The sequence below is a fragment of the Prionailurus viverrinus genome, chromosome F2 (genome assembly GCF_022837055.1).
Source record: "Prionailurus viverrinus isolate Anna chromosome F2, UM_Priviv_1.0, whole genome shotgun sequence".
In the NCBI taxonomy this organism is placed as follows: domain Eukaryota; kingdom Metazoa; phylum Chordata; class Mammalia; order Carnivora; family Felidae; genus Prionailurus; species Prionailurus viverrinus.
The window spans coordinates 5,358,860-5,385,755 of NC_062578.1; the positions used below are offsets into that span (position 1 = coordinate 5,358,860).

The 26,896-nt window shown below is 39.9% G+C and overlaps 1 long non-coding RNA gene across 1 annotated transcript in view; it reads right to left on the reverse strand.

The window, feature by feature from the left end:
- LOC125156341 (uncharacterized) overlaps positions 1-20,426 on the reverse strand; it is a 35,116-nt gene extending 14,690 nt beyond the window's left edge. Inside the window, exons 1-2 of the long non-coding RNA XR_007148552.1 lie at positions 20,397-20,426; positions 4,545-4,641 (exon numbers count right to left, since the gene is read on the reverse strand). This is a non-coding gene — a long non-coding RNA (uncharacterized LOC125156341). The remainder of the gene's footprint in view (positions 1-4,544; positions 4,642-20,396) is intronic.
- Positions 20,427-26,896: the final 6,470 nt, after the last annotated feature.

Consider the following 26,896-nt stretch of genomic DNA (forward strand, 5'->3'; position numbering starts at 1 on the left):
TTGCAAATCCAACAGGAAGAGAGGGACTTAACCTTACACAGACTTGACCTTTCACATGGATACCACTCTACTACCTCATCCAGAGAAGGAGACACTTTCCTCATCCCCAGCACAACTGTTCAGCCAATGAGAAGCCACCATACTTTGAACCCCCAGTTTATTCCAATGGACTTTAGCTCATAATGACCTTCTGTGAGAAATAAGCCCACCGACCCAATCAAAGGAGGGATGCGGAGCCCGGAGCACAGTGAAGTGAGGCTTTAATCAACGTTCTTGCAAGACGGGTGTCTGGTGGGCAGACACATGGGGCAGTTACAGCAGACAATTTATCTGCTAGTGTGCAAGTCCCTCCCCTGGTTCCTCATTGGCTGAGCACTACAGAGGTAAGTCCCTCCCCTGGTTCCTCATAGGCTGAGCACTACAGGGGTAAGCCCCTCCCCTGGTTCCTCATTGGCTAAGCACTACAGAGGTAAATCCCTCCCCTGATTCCTCATTAGCTAAGCACTTCAGAGGTTACAGCCTTACCCAGATGTCACCTATGCCCATGTAAGGCAAAAAGTAATCTGATTGGAGCAAATGTACCTTTTCTGGGGTGATGCAGAGACTTTCAGTCCCTCCTTTGTTCATTGGCACATGCTCATTGCAGAACCCATGAAAATAAGCCCACGAAACAGAGAGGGGAAGAAGAACCAGCGAGTGAAGTGTCCAAGTGTTTGGGACTCCATTATGGAGGGGAAGGGGAGTCATGCATATTTCTAATAGGTTGTAAACCTACTGTTAACTAGACAGCACAGCTTTTATTTGGTATTTCTGAAAATGATTCATCTCCCTTATGTCTCACACCAACTTACCCCCTTTCTCCTAAAAAACAACAACAACAACAACAACAACAAAATGGCTTACTTCTCTTTTGTTCCTGGACTTGCCTGTGCTTTTGCCCCAGCTTGTTTGTCCCAGTTTGCAATTCTCTTTTATTCCCAAATCCATCTTTTGCTGCTAAAATAACTGGCAGTTTTACTTTTAAGGTTAACATAATTTTACAATCTAGATGGATGTCAAAATATCACGTTGAATGCCTTACATATACACAATCATACTTCAGTAAAGCTGGAAAAAAAAAATAGCAGACATAAAAGAAGGAAATATGATCCATAACTAGAAGATGAAATAAGAGTCAGAAATATCAGAGATGATGAGTTTAGCAGATAAGAATATAAAATAACTATTGTAAGTGTTACTTATATTCAAGAATCTATAGGGAAACATGAACGTAATTTAGTGAGAGACAGAAAACATGAAAAAGATCCATATACAACTTGTGGAGCTAAAAAATACATCTGAAATTTTAAAAAATGCACTGGATGGATATAAAGGATACTATTATGATAATTTTTCAATGTATCATTCTAACCATTACATGTAAGTCATTGGATCACCTTCATTCATACACACAAAAGCTTTTCAGTGGCTCAACAAAGGGAAAAAAAAACCAAATTGTTACTGATATTTTTAAGCTGGAAAGTCCTGGCCATCGCTGTGCCATGAAACCTAGATGTGCTCCAATTTCGTGAACATTGATGCTATGGATTATTGAGGCTCGCTTGACTGTGCATGTCAGAATCCACGAGTTTAATTAAAGTTATGATGCGAACAAAGAGTGTCCATTAGACAAGAAGAATTTGGTCTTGGCAAGTGATATTTGCATCAATTTGCTTAATTAGATCAGTACTTTTAAAACAATTTGTAAAGCATAGGATTAAAGGCCTGAATTTCAAAGGATTTAGCAGAAGCCACAATCATGGTTTCAAACAAATCATCTGCAAGAAATTGTAGGCTGAAAATAGCAATTAGCAGCCCACAGAAAAAATTTTAATGGAGACCATTTCTATCAATTGAATAACCATGTATAATATGGCTTGGCACGAATCACTGATAACTTAACCTTCACCAAATTTTTCAGAGTGGAAGCAAATGGCCCCTCTTGTTTATTTCAGACTAGATTTCAAACAAAAATTAATCCCAGGTGCAAAAATATTCTGGGTCGTTTTGGCTTTGGGGGAAGGCAACAAAGGAGACAGGGTTGGCAAAGCTCAGTCCTCACGCCTTACCTCTTAGACTTCACATTCGGTCCTAACCTTACCTATCCATCCTCGCATTTTAAGAAAAGTGAATACAGTACCTCGATACATGGAATCAGTCAGTACCACTGACTGATTATAATTCAAAAGTTATAACTCAAAAGGCTATTGAAATAGGTTTTTTACTTATTCCCAAACAAATAGCTTAATCAGTAACTTGGCTCATTCCTCTTCCTGAAAGAGAAAATATTTGGGGGAAAAATAATCACATGAAGAAGGTAACCAATTATTATATGGCATGATCCTACCTATATGGAGAACCTAAAGACACAAACAGACCCAAAGGAAAAGAGATCTGGTTTGTGGTTTTGGGCATGCTGAGTAGGGAGCATTTGGAAGTCAAAACTTCCAATAAGAAGATAAGTACTGGGGATGTAATGTACAAGACGATGACTATAGTTAACACTGCTGTATGATATATTTGGAAATTGCTAAGAGAGTAGATTTTAAAAGCTCTTATCATATGGAAAAAAATTGGGGTTAACTATATGAGGTGATGGATGTTAACTAAACTCACTGAGGTGATCATTTTGCACGATGTGTAGGTCAAATCGTTATGCTGAACACCTTCAACTTATACAGGCTGCATGTCAACTATTTCTTAATAAAACTGAAAAAAAAAAATCTACGAGGTCAGTGGCTGTAGTGAAGTCAGGGGGTGAGGAGGATAGGAGAAAGGAGTCAGAGAACAATGGAAGACAAGACATAGGCCTGAAAGGCTTGAGCGAAGAAATGTGGGCATCTGCCTTCACTTTATCAGAGTTACTCCAACTGCTCTATGAGAACCCACCTGGGGACAAAGACAGAACAGGAGGAGCCAGTAGGAGGCTACAGTCGTAAGTCAGGCAGAGGTCCAAGTGCCTTGGGCCAGCTGGTGACAGCGGAGGCTGCAAGGATGCAGAAACGGGAGAGGGGAGTGCGGTGAAGGAAGAAACCCACTGGCTGGACCCGAGGAACTTGAAGAATAAAATTGCCACTTACTGATAAAGGAAGACCAAACGAACAGAAAGTTTTAGAAGGAAAGTTGTTTTGGACATGTTGATGTATCTCTTGCCATTGTCATCTTTGGATATAAACGTCAAGTCAGATGTCGGCTAAATGAATCTAGAGTTTCCTTGGGGAAAGATCCAGGTTGTAACTACAAATTTAGGAGTCAAGGATATAGACATGATACTTTAAGCCATGAGATGAGAGGAAATTCCCCGAAGAGTTAAGGTCGATGAAAAGGAGTGATCAACTATATTAAGTTTCTCTGATTAGAAAGATGAAAGGTCCAGAATTGGCCATTGCAATTATGTGGATGGTGGTCTTTGTGAGGTGCTGGGTAGCCATCAGGAGACAGAAATCTTTTTTTTTTTAAGTTTATTTATTTATCAGAGAGAGAGAGAGAGAGAGAGAGAGAGAATCCTAAGCAGGCTCCACATCAGCAGTGCTGAGCCAGACGTGGAGCTTGAACTCACCAACCATGAAATTATGACCTTACCAGAGTCAGATGCTTAATCGACAGAGCCACCCAGGTGCCCCAGGAGGCAGAAATCTAGTGCTAGGGTCAGGGTTAGTTTAGCCTACCCAGTCACCATGTACAAGGACGGAGTTGTGAGGGATAAGGCTAGAAGGTGAGCAGGGTCTGTGTCTGGGAAGGTTTGAAGCAGGGCAGTGACATGCCCATGGTTTCGTTTCAGAACAACGTCCTGTTGACAATGTGGAACAGGCAGTGGCAAACGTGTGCGTGCCGATAACAGGACGTTCTTAACGTGTGTCAATATGTTCAGGTTACACTGGGGAAACTCACTTAAGGGTCCTGGTTTTACTGACTGACCGATATTGACCCACAGAGGTAGGGACATCTCCACGCCCCTACTCAGCAGGAAGAAGCTACAAAGATGAGACCTTCCGCCTTCAACAACCTTAAAGATTTAAGGGTCCAAATTGTTCAGCGGGGACATAAGGCAAGCCGGGGGTCACGCACAAGCTAGCACCCCTCGCCTCCTCCCCAAGGTGGGATATGTACGTGCCTCGGGAGCTCCTGGCTGTCCAAGAACAAAGGAAAGGACAGAAAACAGACGGCTAATCTGTCAAGAGTCTCCACCAGTTTACAAATATCTTAGTACGAGTACAGAAAAAGGGGGGTGGGGGGGGCAATATTATCAATAGCCTAAAGTCCAGGGACTCCCCACTGTCTTAACGTTACTGCTTTGCCAGAGGGAAAAACAACCTTAGCTTGACAACAGCTAGGCCTCCAGTAAGCGGTGAGTCTTTAGTCTATGGAAAATCCCTTTGAGAGACTTCCTCTTCTAACTAACTTGGATGTAAATTGAAAACATAAAAGAAATATAAAGAGATGAAATAAAATAAAATCATAAGAAAATATAAATAAATAAATAAGAAACTTCCTCTTGACTTTACCTTCCCCAACTCCATAGTATATAAGCAGTCACTCTTCATAACCACAGTGCAGCTCTTTTGGCCCACGGGTCCCGTCCTGGTGCTTTAATAAAATCACCTTTTTGCACGAAAAAAAAAAAAAAAGAGTCCTCGTTTTATTTTACTTTCTTCCCACAGATTCCTTCTATTTAGCATTTCATTTCAGACAACGATCAGTTGCCTCAATGATTTAGTGGTGCTGCAATTTTATTATCTCTTAGAGGCACCTAAGTCCTTTCTGTCCCTGCTATACCTACAAGTCAACTATTGTATTGGCAATTAGCATCAGTCAGAATGAAGACAAAGGATCTTTAATGAATAAAGTTTTATTTTCCAGAAATTGATTTACATCAAACTACTCAGAGATACATGTTTATATACAGTGGAATCCACCTATTAAAAAAAAAACAACAAAAAAACTGTCTTCCCCGGGGCACCTGGGTGGCTCAGTCAGTTAAGCGTCCCACTTCGGCTCAGGTCAAGATCTCACAGTTTGTGAGTTTGAGCCCTGCATCCGGCTCTGTGCTGACAGCTCAGAGCCTGGAGCCTGCTTCGGATTCTGTGTCTCCCTCTCTTCCTCTCTGCCCCTCCCCTGCTCACACTCTATCTCTCTTTCTCTCTCAAAAATAAACACACATTTAAAGAAATAAAAAATAAATTTAAAAAACTGTCTTCCTTTCTTCTCCTTTAGCAGGAAAAAAAAAAAAAACTGTCTTTCTTTCTTTTCCTTTAGCATACTTTGCCAAGCAAAGATAAATTTTGTCCTTAAAATAAAAACCAAGATCTCAATTTGTAATCCCAGGACACTTTGTCCCTGTACATATGACAAAGATTTCTTTCAATCTTTTTTTCCCCCCTTTTTAAAAAATGTTTATTGGGGCGCCTGGGTGGCGCAGTCGGTTAAGCATCCGACTTCAGCCAGGTCACGATCTCGCGGTCCGTTGAGTTCGAGCCCCGAGTCAGGCTCTGGGCTGATGGCTCAGAGCCTGGAGCCTGTTTCCGATTCTGTGTCTCCCTCTCTCTCTGCCCCTCCCCCGTTCATGCTCTGTCTCTCTCTGTCCCAAAAATAAATAAAAAACGTTGAAAAAAATTTTTTTAAATGTTTATTTATTTTGAGAGAGAGTACACACAAGTGAGGGAGAAGCAGGCAGGAAGTGAGAGAATCCCAAGGGGGCTCCATGCTGTCAGCACAGAGCCCGACGTGGGCCTCGATCCCAGAAACCATGAGATCAGGACCTGAGCCAAAACCAAGGGTTGGACGCTTAACCAACTGAGCGACCCAAGTGCCCCAACATTTCTTTCAATCTTAAGTAATATGTCACTGTGACTGTTTCCGTGCAACTCACAGTGGTCTTACGAATTGCTGATAACTAAAATGTTTTCAAGCAATTAATAATTATTTTAAGGTTATAAAAATGTAACACAAACTCTATGCCTGGAAGAGTTATGATTCATGATTAAAATAATTTGGCTTTAGTAAAACTTTAATAAAACATAATAATGTTGTCACTCAGCTCACAGAACAGTCTGCAACTTAAATATGTATGTTTATAAAGCAATTTAATAGATACTGCTTCATTTCATCCTCAAAATAACTTTTGTGGGGGCGCCTGGGTGGCGCAGTCGGTTAAGCGTCCGACTTCAGCCAGGTCATGATCTCGCGGTCCGTGAGTTCGAGCCCCGCGTCAGGCTCTGGGCTGATTGCTCAGAGCCTGGAGCCTGTTTCCGATTCTGTGTCTCCCTCTCTCTCTGCCCCTCCCCCGTTCATGCTCTGTCTCTCTCTGTCCCAAAAATAAATAAACGTTGAAAAAAAAAATTTAAAAAAAAAATAAAATAAAAAAAATAACTTTTGTGAAGAAGATAGCGTTACTCGCCGTACTTTCTCTGTGGCAACAGGAGGAAGGGGAAGCAATTTTCCACTTAATAGATCGTCCCAGAAATTGCTTCTCTAAAAGAGCTCAGGTGGGGCGCCTGGGTGGCGCAGTCGGTTAAGCGTCCGACTTCAGCCAGGTCATGATCTCGCGGTCCGTGAGTTCGAGCCCCGCGTGGGGCTCTGGGCTGATGGCTCAGAGCCTGGAGCCTGTTTCCGATACTGTGTCTCCCTCTCTCTCTGCCCCTCCCCCGTTCATGCTCTGTCTCTCTCTGTCCCAAAAATAAATAAACGTTCAAAAAAAAAATTTTTTTTTAAAAGAGCTCAGGACAAATTATACTTCATGAATCTCAAGATGTAATAGATTGAGGACCACAACAACTTAACCAAGTGCTGGGACAAAGCCACATGGAGAAAAAGGAGAGTTTTTGCAATACTTAAGGATCACCCTAAAACTAGCTATATCCCCTCCCACTAAAAAAAAAAAATCCTTTATTCTCTTTAAAGGGTTTTAGCATTTTGATAATTGTCTCTATTATCCATTCGGCTTTGCCTTCCATTGTTGACACGTATCCAGGGGACATAAGAAAAAAATGGACATTGCACTGCCTTAAAGAGAAGAGAGACTCCCTCTTGGTGCACTTGTTCCATTGATTAAAGAAGAGACTCAATTAAGCCAAAGAGTGAAAACTTGAAGATGCACTTGGATTCATGTTGCAGAAGAAAAAGTCACCTTGTGAAATCGTAAAAAACACCCACCCTTCTCACCATCTATGGTAGCTTCATCCAGCTGGGGGGATGGAGACACGGGATGGGGACGAAGATCAAACGGGACGGCTTCGTGTTTATGTAGTACAAACTCATTTGTTTCCCAGAAAAACATATTTCCAAAGCATTTGATCATTTTGATTAGTTTCGGAAAACATTAGCTACATTTCCAAAAGAGGATTCCTTTCTTTCTTGTCTCCTCTAGTAGCTTCTCATTTATCCCAAATAAGTTGCCATGTTAGGCAAACAACAATACAGGCCCCCAGTGAAACTGTAATTCCAGGTAGTCAATCAATCAATCAATCAATCAGCAAATCAATGTCCCAAGTATTTCCTGGAACATACTTAAACTAAAAAATTATTCTTTGTTTGTCTGAAATCCATACTTAATCAGACCTCCTATATTGATCTAGTAACCATCCCAAAATCACTAAAAAGGAATCTCATCCAGGGATTTAACTTCTTCCACTCACTGAATGCACCAGTCTGGCATTCTAGTTATCTGAAAAGCCTACCTGAGAAATACTTTAATGAGTGAGAATACTTAGCCAAATCTATAGGCATCAGAGGAGCTTGTCATTCCTCTCGTTACCTCTTACAGACCTTTCATTTTACTTCATCCTGTCGTCCCCAAAGAAAACAGTTACTCTTCTAACACCTGTCTCCTGGTTTTATTATGTTACAAGACTTCAGAGGCAGTAACTGCTCATTGACTGGAAGCTGCCCTTTCTTCTGCGCATCAAGAAGCCCCAATATCAAAGGAGAGTTTATGTTTTACAAGTACACTCACAGGTGCTTTCCTTAGGAAACAATTGCCATTCCCTCATAAATGAGGAGAAGGTTAAGTTTCCTTTTATCCCCATTACATAGACCCGAAGAATAGATACCACACCTGAAATCAGTGTTTCTGAAATCCCACTATCTAACACAACTTCCTTTTCTTCCACATGCTGGCTCACTTAGTCTGATTTTCATTCTTCTCTTGGTCACTGTTTTCACTTTCAATAATTTATGTTTATGCTCCATTTCTTGATTTTCTAGTGTAAGATCATTTCTCTTGACTCCCCGCTGTCAAAGACCAATAAACTTGCATGTTACAATTCCTCCACCTCATCTCCCACCCCATTTTTCCTAATTTTGATTAAATAACCATTCTTTTATGCACTTATTGCTTTTGAATGGTGGTGTGTTTCAATATCTCTTATTTGATATATGTGCTTAAAATTCTGTCTTCTGTCCTCACCAGGCAGTGTGAGGAAAGACTTTACCTTCTGTTCCTTGTCCTTCCCCACCCACTGCCTGTAGGTTCATAGGTTCTGTTATTATTTCTACATTGTGGAGATGTGTGATTTTTTTTTTTATTTTTTTTTCAACGTCTATTTATTTTTGGGACGGAGAGAGACAGAGCATGAACGGGGGAGGGGCAGAGAGAGAGGGAGACACAGAATCGGAAACAGGCTCCAGGCTCTGAGCCATCAGCCCAGAGCCCGACGCGGGGCTCGAACTCACGGACCGCGAGATCGTGACCTGGCTGAAGTCGGACGCTTAACCGACTGCGCCACCCAGGCGCCCCGAGATGCGTGATATTTTTATTCAATCCTGCTTCCAGAGCTCTTGCAGATATTTAGCCTTAATTCCATTTTAATGTTTTTTTTTTTCTTTTACCTCTTGTTTGGCTAGATGTCTTCATCAAGTAGTTTCTTCAAGAAAAACTCATCCTATATCTTCTGGGTTTTTGAATAGCTGGAAACATCTGTCTACCTCTTGCCTTTATATTTGAATTATACTTGAACTGAACTCCATAAAAAATTCTTTCTTTCCAAAGACATGCTTCAACATTTCTTGAATATTTCCTCACATTAAAAATTGCTTTGGGGGCACCTGGGTGGCTCAGTGGGTTAAGCGTCCGACTTCAGCTCAGGTCATGATCTCATAGTCTGTGAGTTCAAGCCCCATGTCGGGCTGTGTCCTGACAGCTCAGAGCCTGGAACCTGCTTCAGATTCTGTGTCTCCCTCTCTCTCTGCCCCTGCTCATGCTCTGTCTCTCTCTCTCAAAAATAAATAAACATTAAAAAAAAAATTTAAGGGGCACCTGGGTGGCTCAGTCAGTTGAGTGTCTGACTTCAGCTCAGGTCATGATCTTGTGGTTCATGAGTTCAAGCCCCGCATCAGGCTCTGTGCTGACAGCTCAGAGCCTGGAGCTTCCTTCTGATTCTGTGTGTGTGTCTCTCTCTCTCAAAAAATAAAAAAATAAACATTAAAAAAAAATTTTTTTAAGTTGCTTTGAGGTCTGAACCCAATATGACTTTTCCCCTCTGTTTCATCTTCTTTGTTTTGACCCACAGGGTTCTGCCCTTGCCTTTAATCTTGCAGCCTCGTAACATTACCAGTATATTTTAGAGGCTGCTTTGTCCTTTTTCATCTAGGACACTGGGCGCCATTTTAATCCACAGGCTCAGGCATCCTTTAATAAGGTTTTTTTCTTTACTCTGTCTTTGAAATGTTCTGTTCTGTTTTGTTTTTATTTTATTTGTGTTGCTATGCAGACCTCAGGTGCATAGAACTGAGACATGATATTCTGTAGTTCCTCTTAACTTTTTGTCATACTAGGCCTCTCTGTCATTTTACTTGATGAGTTTATTTACTTGGTTAGTCTATTTTTTGGTTTATTTATCAGTTTATTTACTTTATTACTCCTGGTCCTCTATTATCACTGCTCTTCTCCTTGGGCACCTAACATTTGATCATTACGGTTATCCTTCCTTGAGTATACTACATATCTTTTTTAAGTCTTTCTAAAATCTTTAAAAATAGTTTGTAAACTACTGGTTGGTTGTTAGGCAGTTTTCTATAAATTCTATAGTTTTGTTGTCATTTTAATTTTTATCATTTTTCTAGGTGATTGATGGTGACATACACGATCTTTATGGATTTTTGCCTGTTCACGTATATCTGGAAACCTAGTTGAATTTTTTTGTCTTTGCTTTTCTACGTAGATCAGCTTGGCAGCAAATAACGGTAATTGTCTCACTTCCCTCCCATCTTTTTATAGCTTATTACTTGTTTGGCCCAAACTTCTGGGACTTGTTAATAGCAACAGTAATAATGATTAAACAAACAAACAAACAAAAAAGGGAGACAAGAAGTAAAAAGAGGAAGAGGAAGCAGAGAAGAAGGAAAAAAAAAGAACTCACGGTTATCAAAGTATTCTTATTTTCCAGACACTAATCCGAATGCCTTATTTAAGTTAAGTAATTTGGTCTTCGAAACACTACAGTGTAGGTACTGCTATTATTTCTATTTTCAAGGAGAAAACAAGGTGCGGAAAATTCCTAGTTTGCCCCAGGTTTAGTGCTAGCAAATCCTCTCTGAGCACTTAACGTGTCTTTACGTATTTGAACGCTCAAATATTGTGTTCAACAGTATCAACCGTATCAACTAGAGGGATGCCTGGGTGGCTCAGTTGGTTAAGCAACCAACTCTTGATTTCCACTCCGGTCATGATCTCCTAGTTTGTGAGTTTGAACCCCTGCCACCAGCTCTGTGCTGACAGCATGGAGCCTGCTTGAGATTCTCTCTCTCTCTCTCTCTCTCTCTCTGCCCCTCCCCTGCTCACAAACGCACCCATGCAAACACACATGCTCTGTCTCTCTCAAAATAAGTAAATAAACTAAAAAATATATATATCAATCATATAGATGTGGGGTTTTTTTTAATGTTATTTTTATTTATTTTTGAAGGAGAGAGAGAGAGACAGAGCATGAGCAGGGGAGGAGCAGAGAGAGAGAGGGAGACACAGAATTAGAAGCAGGCTCCAGGCTCTATGCTGTTAGCACAGAGCCCGACGCGGGGCTCGAACTCACGAACCGTGAGATCATGACCTGAGCCGAAGTAGGACGTTCAACCGACTGAGCCACCCAGGCTCCCTGATCGTATAGTTGTTTTTTTGTTTTTGATTTTTGCTTTCTATAATTCAACTTGTGTCCAAATATTTTTTAATCTTAATACTTTTTACATTATTTTGTATATGTCTTCCATGGCCAAAAATGCGTGGTCAAAAAGTATCTTAAATTCGGCTTACGAGTGACTTTCACTTCTAATGTTTTGTCTTTAGTTCTAGTGCTTTTCTGACCACCGCCACCTCAGTTTATATCTTCTTCTACTGTTTTACCATCTCTTCTTGGAAAAGGCTAAACTCAAGTTATACATTTTAGGTTACAAAGAAATATCAAGCATTTACCCTTTAGCGGTTTTCTTTCCTATGCGTTCTTGTCACGTTCCTGTTATGTATATTTCTGCCTTTTTTCTTTCGGTATTTAGGTCCCACGCTAGGGTTTTTGTTGGGTGTTTATTCAGAATTTATTGGATTCATTAGTCTTAGCCAAGCTACGGTGATTTGCTTTGAGAAAAAAATATATACACGTGACGAGGACAAAGAGATTGAAAGAGAGCCACAAGAAACTTCCATTCAGAAGCTCTGCTCTGCACTCCCAGCTTTCCTTGCTTCTTCCCTTTGGTTGGGGTGGGGGGGTGGGGGGAGGCCTGCTTATTACACAGTAAACCCTGTGTGTCATGAGGGTGGTGATTTGAACTTCACACGTATATAACTGTATATACGTCGGTGTATATCGTGCAGGGCAACTTCAATGCCGACTGACACCTGAAAGTCTGTCCCTCGTAGAGGTGTCTTTGGGGTTGCTCCCTTCACTTAATACCTTCCACTCTGGGATGTGCAGTGAGGTCAGGAATCTTCCAGACCATGCTGGCCCAGGTAAGAGATCATCGATTGGATGCATCGGATTTTTGCGACCCACCGCTAAAAAATGTGGCCTTCCATGAAATTTTAAAAATATGCTTACCTCTGTGTTCTCCCTTAATCCAGCTCAGAATGTACTATATTACCACATTTTGCAGGTTATTTTCATCACTTATGACTTAAGATTATGAAAAATGAGATTTTCTTATTTGTTTAAATTCTTTTTCTTTCTTTTCTCAGTTTGGGGACCATACCTGTCTCTGCTGCTACTTGCAAACAGAATGCCTCTAAATATTCATTTATCCATCCATTTTTCTCCCCGCCTACTGCTACCACTAGATGTTAAGCCACCATCAGGACAAATGATCATTACACATCCTATCCTGCCCCCACCAGTCCATCATCCACCCCACAAGCAGAGGGGTCGTTTCTCAAGATGTAAGTTGGATCCTGGCACGGCCCATCTTAAAAACCCTTAGCATGGCCTTGCTCTTAGGAGAAAACGCGACTTCTCCCATGGCTCAGGGGCTCCCCTAGGCCTACGCAGAGCCTGGCCCCTCCATGCTGTGCACCACACTCTCCCCCTTGCTCCTCTTCCTGTCACCTGGACTTGTCTTGTTCCCTCAAACCTGCCAGTCTTCCCTGTGCCCTTCCTTCAGGCTGACACATCCTCCCTGTCCCTTTTCATCTGACTGACCCACACACAGACTTCAGATTTCACCACAATAGACACTTCTTCCAGCAAGACCTCAGTAAACACTGTGCTCTATCTCACCTAAGGGTGCTATGGGACTATTGTTATTATTATTATTTGAGCGAGACAGCGAATAGGGTAGGGGGAAGAGGGAGAGAGAGAGAGGGAGACAGAGAATCTTATGCAGGCTCCCTGCTTAGAGCAGAGCCTGACATGGGGCTTGATCCCACGGCCCTGGGATCATGACCTGAGCCAAAATCAAGAGTCAGAAACTCAACCAACTGAGCCACCCAGGCACCCTCTCCCTTTTCTTTAATTTTTTTTTTATTTGAGAGAGAGAGAGGGAGAGTGCAAGTGAGCAACAGGGTGTTATATGCAGTGATGGCAGATTAAGGGGCTACTTTGATGGTATAATCTGCCCCCTCGGAAGTAAGGGCTCTGGAGTCCAATAAATTCTTCTCTAGCACTCATTTGCAGTGTGATGTGTGTGTATATGTGTGTGTGTGTGCTTTTGAGACAGAGAGAGAGAGAGGGAGGGGGACTTTTGAGAGGGAGAGAGAAAGAGAGAGAGAGACTTAAGCAGGCTCCACACTCAACATGGGGCTCAATCTCGACCATGAATCATAACCTAAGCCAAAATCAAGAGACAGACGCTTAACCCACTGAGCCACCCAAGCACCCTTTGGGGCTATTCTTAAAATGGCATTTTAGCTTCATGCTACAGCTTATTTCATGGTCTGTCCCCTGGTGGACAGCTGGCACAGTATGTCACATGACCACCTATCTTGGTAACCTTGTATTCCCAGGGCCTGCAGGAAAGACCAGCAGCTGGAAATAACTAGCAAACGTTAACCTAGACGGAATGATCCAGGCAAAGTAAATACAAGGCCCTGGATGCACAGATATAAAAAAAAATTAAGAATATCTCCCTCAAGGAGTTTACATTCCAGTGATACAAAATATAGATTACATAACATATCTGACATGGAAAGTTGTGGGAAGAATCAAGAAGCATTTTCTTTTTATAGCCATTGCATTTGACGTATATTAATGTAATGAAGGAGAATATTAAAAACAAAATACTCCTAGTGGGAAAGCTAAATAACTGTGCTCAGTAAATTCAAATAAGAACTTAATGTCTCAAAGTTGTGAAACGGATAATGGTCACGTTAGACAGCCAACAGCTGAGGTCCCACTCTGCAGTCAACGGTCAGAAACCCTCCTAAGCTCTTTCCTTCCATGACCTGTTTCCCTCATGCCTTGGACAGAGCAGAATAATGCACTTACTTTGTTCCTTTTAATGTATTGTTTTCAAACAATGGCAGACTTTTGGTGGCTACGAATCTAGAAACTCCCATTCCATCCTGGAGGCTTATATTTGCGGGATTTTAAAAACTAGGGTCAACTACAATAAAAGGGTCCCAGTAAGGTTCAATTGAATAGGGCCAAACAAAGCATCCCGTGACAGTTGCATACTGCGACCTTTGTCCAAGATACACCCTGAGTAATGGGCTCTCCCTCTTGACAGTTTGTTGGGACCGTCTTAACCTTGCAGTATAGGTCTACTATTTGACTCAGAATGGGTGCTAAACTCGTAAAACAAAAGAGGGACTCAAATATCTAGTTTCAACAGCATCTATTTAAGAAGATGTGTCCCTGTCACAGTCTCTCTTGACATCCCATGAAAATAATACAGAAGAAGAAAAAAACAGAAAAGATGAAAATTTACGCTATGTCCAAAACCTAGTACCAGAATCTCAGAAGATTTGCATTAAAAAGACTTACTTTTCCACTTTATTTTTTTATTTTTGTTTTTTTAGTGTTTATTTATTTTTGAGAGAGAGAGAGAGAGAGAGAGAGAGCATGAGCAGGGGAGGGCAAAGAGAGAGGGAGGCACAGAATCTGAAGAAGGTTTCAGGCTCTGAGCTGTCAGCACAGAGCCTGATGCAGGGCTCGAACTCACGAACCGTGAGATCATGACCTGAGCTGAAGTCGGACGCTTAACTGCTTGAGCCACCCAGGCACCCCTCACTCTTTCACTTTTTAAAAGTAACGTGGATGAAAACAAATTAAAAACTGTTTTAGGGTTCCTGGACCAAATGCCAACGTTAAGAGGGGGATCCACCCCCTGACACACACAGACAACACCAAGCAATTCTCAGACACCTGCAGGATGCCTGAGAATTCAACTCAATTCTGACACTATCTTCCCAAAGATGGCATCAGATTCCACAGGTCAAAGGCTCAGTTTCACAAGAATGCCCTCCACCTCCCCTCCTTTAGCCGCCAGCCAGTCACAAGCCCCAGGCTGCAGACTGGGGGCTCCGATGGCCTCCTTCTTAGGTCTGATTAATTTGCTAGAGCAGTTCACACAACTCGGGGCAACATGTGCTTCCATGTACCAGTTTATTAAAGGATATGACAGAGGATTCAAATCAACAACCAGATGAAGAAACACAACCGGTGAGGTGGGGGGAAGGGGAACAGAGTTTCCACGCCTTCTCCAGGAGCACCGCTCCTGCCCCTCTGCATGTTCATCGAGTTGGAAGCTCTCCAGACCCACTCCTCATGGGTTTTTACGGAGGCTTCGTGGCACAGGCATGACTAAGTCACTGGCCATGGGTTGATGCAGCTTCCAGCCCCTCTCTCCTCCATGGAGGTTGTGGGAGGGAAGGGGGGCAAGGGGGAGATGGAAAGTGTCAACCCTCTACTCACATGGTTGGTCCTCCTAGCAACTAGCCTTCGCCCATGTGGAGTCCAAAAGTCACTTTAATTAATAGCACAAAAGACTCCTTAATCACCCTTGACACTTCGGAAATCCCAAGGGTCAGGGGGGTCATGAGCTAAGAAATGTGGATGAAGATCAAACATACAGGAGGAATATATGTTGGTAATTTGAATAACCAGATGTATATTTCTCTTATTTTTAATGTTTATTTATTTATTTTGGGAGAGAGAGAGAGAGAGGGAGAGAGAGCACGTGCGTGTGCTCACACATGCACAAGCGAGGGAGAGAGAGAAAGAGAGAGAATCTCAAGCAGGCTCCGTGCTCAGCATGGAGCCCGAAGCAGGCTCGATTCCATGATCGTGAGATCACAACCTAAGCCAAAATGAAGAGTCAAATGCTTAACTGACTGAGGCACCCAGGCACCCCCCCAAATATATATTTTTTATTGCAAAAACATACACACATGCCCGCAACACAAACAAAGGCTGCTAGAAAGAGTGCAATCAGAAGGTATAGTGTGATCTCTTTTCTCCCCAAAATGACACCCCTTATAGGCTGGCTACCTGAATTTATGATAAAGAGAAAAATTCTTGGGGTGGCTCATCCAGTTGAGCGTCTTACTTTGCCTCAGGTCATGATCTCACGGTCCATGAGTTCGAGCCCCGCGTCAGGCTCTGTGCTGACAGCTCAGAGCCTAGAGCCTGCTTCAGATTCTGTGTTTCCCCCTCTCTCTGCCCCACCCCCTGCTCGCATTCTGTATCTCTCTCACAACAATAATTAAACATGAAAAAAAAAATTTTTTAAGAGAAAAATTTTTCACACATAGATGTAGGTACTGATTACAAAAAAAAATCCATCTTGTTTTTAAAAGACAGAATTATAAAAACTTGATCATTAATTGTGTTATCTCTGTGTGACGTGAACAAGATAAATTTCTCAGAAAAGGTTTAGAATCTAGCAACTCCATTCCTAAGTATATACATAAGAGAAATGAAAGAATATATCCCCACAAAAACTTGTATGAGAATGTTCATAGCAATATTGTACCTAATAGTCAAAAAGTGGAAAGCCCAAGTGTCTATCAACAGACGAATGGAAAATAAATTGTGGTATAGCCATACAAGGGAATATTATGCGGCCGTAAAGAGAAACAAAGCACTGATACATGATACAACATGGTTGAATCTTGCAAACATTATGCTAAGTAAAAGAAGTCAGATATAAAATTCACATATTGTATGATTTTATTTGTAAAATGTTCAGAATAGGGAAATCTGGAGGAACAGGATGTAGATTGGAGGTTGCCAAAGGCAAGGGGTAGGAAAAATGCAGAATGACTACAAATGGGTACAGGGTTTCCTTAGGGGGTGTTGGAAATATTCTGGAACTAAATTCTATTAGATAATGCTGATGGTTGCACAACTCTGTGAATATAATAAACACCGTTGATTTGTACACTTTCAGGGTATACATATGGGATAATTCCTATGGCATATGAATTAACTCAATTTTAAAAAGGAAAGGGCTTAGAAAATATATTCCTGATGTGTCCTTAAGAAAAATAATTAGAAATATATTCCAGCCAAACAAGATACAAATCAAATATAAGAAATGAGATTTCATACTATTAGAAATCTAGTTATTAAATACGATAAGCAGAACAAGATCTTGGTCATTCTTTAAGAGGAAGCTTATAATGGCCGTAGTATAGGTGCACATAACACTTTCTCCTTTGCTATCCCCCACTGATATCCCTTCCATACCCCTAGGCTAATAATTATGATGTAAAACCTGCTTCTTAGTACCCCTACAAGCATCAGAATCCGTGAGAATGATCTGTTGATAGATCAGATAACACCAATCTGAGAAAAACAATAACGAATTTATTATTATTTAAACAGTGGTCACTTACATTCGGCTATGCCTAAAACCCACGGCCCCTTAGCCACACATCACCCTCTGTCCCCTCTATTCTCTCTGACTCTATGCTTCTCTGCTCCTGGATTGAAGATCCAGGAAATCAGTAATGGTTCAACAATTGAATGACCTCAATGAGAGGTAGGGGAGTCCCTCCCTGTAAGTTTATCACTGTTAACCTCATCATAATCATTTACAAAACAGTAGCATGAGGATTTTATTTGGTTATTTGTTTGTTTGAGGTAATTTCCACATTGGCAGATGTGATTGATGGTATTTCCAAGCATCAGTTTTTGTTTTTGCTTTTGAGATATAATGGACATAAAACACTGTATTAGTTTCAGGCATTAGTACTCCATTTTAAAAACACACATCTTAAATACTTGATATCCAATTATGATAAATAGTATGCCGTAGACAGTAGGAAAGTATTGAGTAGGAGTGTAGTTCTCTAGGTGGAAATTTGCCCACAGAAGTGCAGCAGCACTAGCAGGATAATAAAGCCATAGTTCCACAAAAGAGAGAAGGAAAGAAAGAAAGAAAGAAAGAAAGAAAGAAAGAAGGAAAGAAAGAAAGGAAGAAAGAGAAAGAGAGAAAGAAAAAAGAGAGAAAGAAATAGAGAGAGAAAGAAGGAAAGAAGAGAAAGAAAGAAAGAAAGAAAGAAAGAAAGGAAGAGAGAGAAAGAAAGAGAGAAAGAGAAAAAGAAAGAGAAAGAAAGAAGGAAAGAAAGAAAGAAAGAAAGAAAGAAAGAAAGAAAGAAAGAAAAGAACCCAAAATGATTTCCAGACACCTATTTACCTCTAGTAGGATGGGAAGAAGGGAACGGTCAGCAGAAAAATAAAAAATATAGAGCATCAAATAGAACCCTTTAAACCATGTTTACTTTTGGAATTTAAAAAAAGTCACTGAATGAGCTTAACAGAAGAATGGAGATGACAGAGAAAATGTCAGTTAACTTGAAAACATAGCGATAGAAATTAACCAACCTGAATAAAAGACAAAAAAAATGGTCACAATCCTCAAAGACCAGTGGGCCAATATCCAAAAGTCTAATATACTATAATTGCATATGATACAATTTCAGAAAGAGAGGACAGAGAATGAGCCAGAACAATTGTTTGGAGAAATAATGGTCCTAAATTTCTCACTTTAGTGAAAGATATGAATTTACATTCAAGAAACTCAGAGACAAAGAGAAAATCTTAAAAGTGGCCTGAGAAAAACAATTCATTACTTACAAGGGAACAATATTTGGATGATCACTGCCTTCACACAAGAAACTAAGGAAGCCAAAAAAAAAAAAAAAAGTGGGATAAAATCTTTTAAGTCAGAAAAAAAAAAGCTGTCAAATCCGTGAAAATATCCTCCAAAATAAAACTAAAATAAAGACATTGATGAGGAAGACGGAAAAGGAGGAAGAGGAAGAACAGACAAAAACTAAGGATTTGTCGACAGAGAGCACGTCACAAGATATTCTACAAGATATTCTAATATATTAGAAAGTTATAAGAATATAACTTTTTTGAATAAGAATTTTGTTCAGCCTGAAGTAAAATGATACCAGAGGGAAACTCATATCCAGGAACCGTGAGTTCATGACTTGAGCTGATGTCGGATGCTTAACTGACTGAGCCACCCGGGCGCCCCGAAACAATCATCTGTATTTTTAAAAAATTGAGCATTAAAATGGTCTTTTTTATATTTACCTAGTCTTTTGCCATTTCTGCTGGTCTTCAGTTTTTCCTGGATATGACTTTCCCTCTGGTATCATTTTATTTATGATTGTTGAGGGGCTCCTGGGTGGCTCAGTGGGTTAAGCATTCAACTCTTGGTTTGAGGTCATGATCTCATGGTTTGTGACTTTGAGCCTCGCCTCAGGCTCTGCGTTGACAGCACAGAGCCTGCTTGGGATTCTCTCTCTCTCCCTCTCTCTCTGCTCTCCTGCCTGTTCTCTCTTTCCCTCTCAAAATAAATAAATAAACATTATAAGAAAAAAGAAAAGACTTACTAATAATGAGTGTTAATGATCATACATCATACAGTCTTTACCAACTAGTTTTGTGGGTTACTGTTTTAAGGAAAAAGTAGTTGCCTCATGCCTTTTCTTCTGCAAAAGACACAAGATATTTCTGTCACAACCTCTACGTGGATTATGAAGCAGATATTACACCGTCCGAACCAAGAAATTGATAAACAGAACTCAGAGCCTAAGAGAATTTTTATAATACAAGAAATAACAGTTATCGTCTACAAAACAAGAGACCTGTAATTTCATTCTTTTAGCAGCAATATTTTGGATGTCTGTTTTTCATGCAACACTGCAGCATTTCAGGATAGGTAGAAAGGGAGAAAATATTTTAAAGAAGACAACGTGGTATTTGTCCCAGGGGGTTCATAACTTTAGGGGAACAGCCAAAACACAGATTTCTGAGCTGCCAGAGGACACGTGTGAGGAGACGCACAAGCATGAGGATTAGAACGGGCTCTTGTGTCTCAAGCACGAGCAGGGAGGGGAAGCGGGGGCAAAGGGGACCCCCACGACCAGGTCCCGGGGACGTGCCTTTGTCTGTGTCCCGGGATTTTAAGAAGCCTGTGGCACAAAGTGCTGGTGAGTAACACAGAACAGCTCTATGAGGGTGGAGTGACTATCCAAGATTTGGAAAAAGATACATTTCATAACTGAGTACAAGTAGCAAAGTTTTAAGTCTCACCCCCGGCCCCCCATATGGATCAGGTATTTGGGTAGGAATAAAGCCTTTTGTGGACACACCTAGTTCAGTTACCAAATGTGAGCAATCCTGAGGCTCCTGACCAGCTTACGTCTATTAAGTTCTCTTTAAAAGCACAGACTAGTCGAAACTAACCAAGACAAAAAGAAGCTCCCCAAACCAAACATCATTAACCTTATGCTAAAAATTAAGACCTTTTTTCTTTTTACACAGGCAGTACAATTTTTAAATGTCCTCATCAATTTGTGTCGAAAAGAAAATGAAAGGCAGCATGAGGAGAATTCTTAGCAAGGACACCATAGCATTACGTCCATCCGAATTTTGCATTAAAAAGCCAGTATAGAATTTCTTTAAAATGGTTGAAAATCTTACTTGTAAAGGAAGTGGGGAAGTCAGCTCCAAACCAGCTGGAGGGAAACGTAGTCTGACAACTTGGAAGGAATCACAAACTTTGAAACCACGTGACTGCAACTTTAGTCTGGTAGCAACTTCTCTTTTTTTCCGTTTGTTCATATTCAAAACTTCCATGCTAATGTACACAGATTTATTTATTATAAGCAGGTGGTTTGCATTGCGTTGTTCTCTGGGTGAGCCCGGATCAGAAATTAAGTAATAGCTTTTGGTGAAAACTTGAACGTCTTTTCCACGAGTGGTGATTATTGTAAAGATTAGAATCTACTGTCAGTTTACAGGCAGGTCGAAAGTGTTTTAATTGTTCTTTGGTATCTCTGCCCGTAGGTCCCCCTACTTCCTCAAAGGTATTATTGTCCAATGGTACACGGTGAATGAAAACCCAAGAGGAGAGATGTCAGTACAAAACCCTGGTATCGGCATGTCCCCAGCTGTAGACCAGAGCCTTCTGGGGAGGGAGGTTGCCCGAGCCCCTCAGAAAAAACACACCAAAACGTCCATTTATAACCCACTATTTGTTGCAGCATTGGGCACAGCATTAGCTTTTACATTACCTTTCGTTACTTAACTCTTAACAAGGAAGTGAATTCCACACGTAAGCTGGGACCTGAGTAAACTAGGTAGGATAATTTTTCTTTAGAAATTAGCATTCGTGGAAATGCAAAAACAAACAAAACCCACACCCGGTTACTATAATGTGGTCTCTGGACACAGTGTTTCTCAAACTAGTTTCAGCCATATCCTGGTTAGATCGATATGAAAATCCCTTTCTCTCTTATCTTCAAAATAGACCAATGTTGCTGTTTTGTAGTTAAATGAAGAATTGAGGAAGTAAACCTAAAAACTTCCTTGTGTTGTATAAAAGATTCAGTCTCCTGCCTGCTGATAAATTTGCCTTTGTAAATAAGATTATTAGCCACCATCCAAGTTGATCCAAATGTGCCCCGAGTGTCTTGGGGGTAAAATGTTAAAGATGGGATTTTGTTTTTCAAAAAACAGAATTTTTTTTTTAACTCAGCTTCAGTGTTAAGTATGAATGATAGAGCTAAATGGCAAATATTTATTGACATCTCTAATAAAATTTACTGACCATTTATTTTTAAAAAATCCGAGACTACTTTTCTGGGAAGATTATAAAAACTATGTTAATTTTATTTTTCAAAACTAGCTCTTAGAGACTCTGATTTAAATACAACAACAATAAGAAGCAAATGAACTGGGGAAAATTCTTAAAAGCCAAACCAAAGAATTTAGTCTGGGATCTTCTAATTAGATTCCATGGTATTAAAAATAGCCATCAAAATTGAACAAACTTAAAATATGCCATTCCTAGGAAGATGGCTATAGAAAAATACACATCAGCAGTGTCAACCGTGTGGTAACGTGACTTTCATTCAGGAGCTAGATTTGTTTACCAAAAATACAGTAACCTTTTTTTTCCCTCTATTCAATCACAATTTCGTATTGTCCTGTTTATGAAGTCTGGAAAATAACAATGTAAAGTTATTATCGTTAGAGTGTGGGACAGGTGTTCATGGTTAGCTTTAGCATTAAAAAGTTTGGTACCAGCTCTGAGTAGTATTAATACCCGTAACCAAATATGTTTGAAAAGCAAATACTCAGAACCCTGTTGCTATAGAAATAAAGTGAACAATAATAGAAGATAGAGATCTCTTTCAAAACATCTTGGTGAGACTCCTTAAAAATGCCTCACTTCTGCTTTAGGCAACAATCAGAAAGAGCAGAAAAGTAACTGAACATTTGTAGAACTTTAAAGGTCAACTTTTGTAGCACTTCTTGGCAAAGATTCACATCAGTTCCCAGACTATTAGCAGTTCTGAAATTTGGCTTGAAATTCCAAATGCTCTCTGAAATGTCTTTGAGACGTCTTTCAGATTAGAATTTTTCAGTGGACAGTATGTAATTTTAGAATCCAGGAAAATAACTTTGAGGTGTGTTAAACCTTAAGTGTACTTGACTTCTGGAAATTTAGTTGGAAACCTAGCGCATCAATAAAACACAACAGGAACAAAAAAAAAAAAAATCCAAAATAGCAGTCAAATCAACCAGAGAAATGCTCTAGCAAGTTCCAAAACATTTGCATGAGCAACTTTGCATTGGTTTACATGCACAAAGTTATCTTTTCAGCTACATTGTTAGGAAGGAGAATTGCATCATAAGCAAGAAAGTAAATATGATATCCAATAATCAAAACGAGCCTTTATATATATTTTTTTAATTCAGCTCAAGAGAATTGTAGACAATGACTACTTTGATAGAGACATTTTGAAACGGTCCAACCTTTAGGTAAGTATGGAAATTAACATAACAACACCTAAATACATGTGAACAAGTTAAACAAGTGAACAACATAAACCAGTGCATCTGGTCTTCTAGCATCCTGCAGAAACCACTTTTAACACTAGGTAAAATTGCCAGTAACTTGCATAGCTATCAAAGTATAACCTATATTATGCTCTCCCCAAATTGTCAAAATGGTATAGATACTCAATAAACATTGCCATATTTTAGAGGCAGAGTGAACTTGTTCTCACTGAAGGGAAGGCTTGCAGGAGATAATTGCCAAGCACTTGGGAAATGAGTGAGTAGGTCAGAGGGCAACACGGGCCATGTACTTGGTTTCCTTAACCTGAAGCCTGTTCATTAAACCCAGAAACAGCTTGCAGAACAACACTCTTGCATGATTTCAATGGTATATTCTAACAAATTCTACGTGATAATGGACCAAATAAAGATTATTTTATTTTTTATTTTATTTTATTTTATTTTATTTTATTTTATTTATTTTATTTTTAGTAAAAGCTGCTCTTTGTGCTAATTATTCTTGCAGGACCTGACCTAAATTTCTCTCCATAAGGCAGAGTTTTGAGATGTGCAGAGCGCTCCTCTAGATGAAGAAGTGAAATATGGTAGAGAAAGTGGTTGGGCGTTGACTACAATTTGGATAGGGTTGGTAAACCTTAATGCTTGTGGCTTATAACATTTCAAAGTCTTATTCGACCTATGGTAGTACATTGCACTCTGTTGGTAATTTTCACATGAATATGCTACCCTAATCCCCTTTCTATAATCATCACGTGCCCAGGATAAACTTGGCAAAGGTTTCAATCCTCCTCTTTCCTTTTGACTCAACATCGAATTTGCCATAGAATCCCACAAATTTCACCCAAGGAAATAAATTTCGCTCAAATCTGTTTCCTCCTGCCCATTCTCGTCTTAACTGCCTTGGTTCGAGCCCCCACAATCTCTTGCCTCGATTTTGCAAGAACCTACTAATTGACCTGCTGACCTCTTTGCATGTCAACCCTCCTACTACTAGAGCAAACACTGATGTGGACAGGGCACTCACCCAAAATTTTTTAAGTCTTTGATAAATGCATTCCACAATCCAACCCGGTTTATCTTCCTGGGCTCATCTTTCACTACCTACCACCTACCCTAGCTGTGGGCACGACACACTCCGAGTTCACTGATGGCAACATCTTAGCCTGTGTGTGCTATTTAAGGGCAGGAAGTACAACACTCACACTGGGAAATGCCTTACAGAGAGAGAACTTTGCCTCATACACACGCAAGACATTTCCTTCTGCTTTGAAATAATGAAGCAGGGGCACCTGGGTGGCTCAGGGGGTTGAGCGTCTGACTCTCGATTTCAGCCCGGGTCGTGGTCTCACAGTTTGTGGGTTTGAGCTCTGCACTGACAGCACAGCCTGCTTGGGATTCGCTCTCTCCCTCTCTCTCTCTCTCTCTGCCCCTCCCTTGCTCATGTTCTCTCTTTCTTAAAATAAATAAATAAATGTTAAAAAAAAAAAGAAAAACTTAAAAAAATAAAAAATAAAATAAAGAAGCATATTACACAGTATGTTAGCTAATTAAAATTGAAATAAAAAATTAAATAAATAAATAAATTTATGAAGCAAATAAAGTGAAAGTTACATAAAGCACTAAACATAACACAGACTATTTCTTTCTTTTTAAAATTTTTTTCTTAACATTTATTTATTTTTGAGAGAGACAGAGACAGAGTGTGAGCAGGGGAGGGTCAGAGAGACAGAGGCACAGATTCCGAAGCAAGCTCCAGGCTCCGAGCTGTCAGCACAGAACCACACGCAAGGCTCGAACCCACAGACTGCGAGATCATCACCTGAGCCGAAGTCGGACGCCCACCGGACTGAGCCACCCAGGCGTCCCCACACACTATTTCTAAATAGCTTATAAAGTGTAGACTGGAGCGAGAGGACTAGACCAAATGATCTTTAAGAATTTTTCAGTTGTTTTGGTCCATAACGTCTATTCTTTATCTGCCCTACATGAATATTTTCAGAGGAAAGAACAAGAAAAAAAAGAGTTAAATCGCATCTAAAAATTCAGTTGGACCAAAGGAAAAATGTTCAATAATCAACATTCAGTAGTGAGTCTTTCAATATTCAATAGTGAAACCAACTGCTTCACTTGCTAAAAAGATCCCGAGATTCACACTACAGAAAGGGAAATTAAGGAAAATAATGATTAAAGGACTTGTCTAAACCAATGGTTCTTACCCATGAAATTCAGATATGCTGACTTATTGGACTCCATTGTAATGTACAGATCCTAGTAACATCAAACTATTTGTTACTAGTAGCGTGTGAAAATTTGGGAATGATTTACTTTTAAAAATCATAATGGATGGATTCAAGATTATCTCTGTAACGCTTCATTTTTTCTTTTATTTCTGTCTATGGTGCCACTTCTAAATAGTACTCAAAACTATGCTATAATAGCTCTTAACAGTTTTTCCCACTCAGTAACTATATGCCCGTAAGGTGATGTGGATTTCCTAAGGCATGAAGCTTAATCCATTTCACTGTGATATTTTCTTTCAGTTTTCTCTCTACTTTATAAAGCATTGGAATTGAGAAAGGTGCAAGGCATGATTTATAAAAGTTCATGAACAGCATAACCAGACAGCGTTCTGGCCAAACAGTGTGTCAAATCCAGCAGGAGCAGCAAACTTTAGAACGATGATTTCTAGGTAGATTTGAAAAACCTCATCGAAAAACACTTTCCTTGATAGTTTCTTTTCTTTTTTTTTTTTAAATTAAGCATTCTTCCTCTTTGGAAGCTGACAAAATTTAAACGATTTCAAATAGGTTACCAAATTGTCTATTTGTCACTTTCATTTGATAAAGAAGTTAGATACATAAAATTTTAATCCGAATAGCTGAATCTGGATCTGTTCAAAAGTACTTTTGTTTATCAATAATTATTTTGCTATTTTATTCCAAGCCTTATATTATCAGCATAATGTAATTTCCAAAAGGAATTAAGTGTCAGTAACAACTTTGAAGCTTGACATTTCGAGTTTAACAAAAAATTTAGTTCTTTTTAATTTTGAAGTTTAACATAAGCTAATTTCAGTTCGAAAGTGAAAATGGTCTTGCTTTTCATTTGAGCAGCTTGCCATGGCTTCCTATGTTTGATTTATGGCCTCACTAAATCTGTGATGACACTTCCCCTCAACGGTGACAGTGACAACTTCGTCATTGTAAAAATAAAGGAGTGTGAGAACAGTCTCTCAGTCATTTTACAAACGGACTTAAACATTTTTCAATGTATCATTTCAGGGACAGGAATTATAAATTTTCAATGCAGAGTGCGGCAAATCATTATTTCCATGTTTAATTATAGTTATAGGGATTTGTAAAGTCATAGATAAATTACATATGACACGGTTCTTTTATAAATACACGATTAAAAATAGTTTTTCTGCGGGGAGGGGGGAGGACTGCCTGACAAACATGGTCCATAGGAATGACAGCAGAGAAGGTTTTTATGTGCCTTTTTGTTTTTGTAAAAAGGAAAACTTGGAATGATTGAATGAATACATTTTATATCTGGATTTTTACAAATAAAGATGACGATTATAACGGAAAAAAATAAAATAAATAAAAATAGTTTTTCTTAGTTACCTTGAGTGGCACCACACTTTAAAAACTCAAGAAATGCAAAAATTCTCAAACGGCCCTAGTTTTTGTTAAATAATAATTTACACTCTGCTGAACTTGAATTCTGTAGATTTTTCTTTACTCTTCTATTTTGAAATGGTAATTTTCCTTGAAGATAAAAAAGGAAAAGAAAGCATTTTTTTTTTTTTTGTCTCTCCTGAAACAGCTGAATACTTAGTCATTTTCCTAAGAAATCACTTCAGCACAAAACAAAAGAAAACTTTGGACCAGGCAGATGGCTTTATTTACATAGGTAAAGTTCACATTTGAAGACTTGCCAGACTTGTAAAACCACATTGTCCAAACAAGATTGCCAAGCAGCCCCAGGCCCCACCCCACCCTCCAGGTCCCTCCCCATCCTCCAGGCCCAGCCCTGCCCTCCAGGCCCCTCCCCACACTCCAGGCCCTTCCCTATCCTCTAGGCTCCTCCCCACCTTCCAGGCCCCTCCCCAC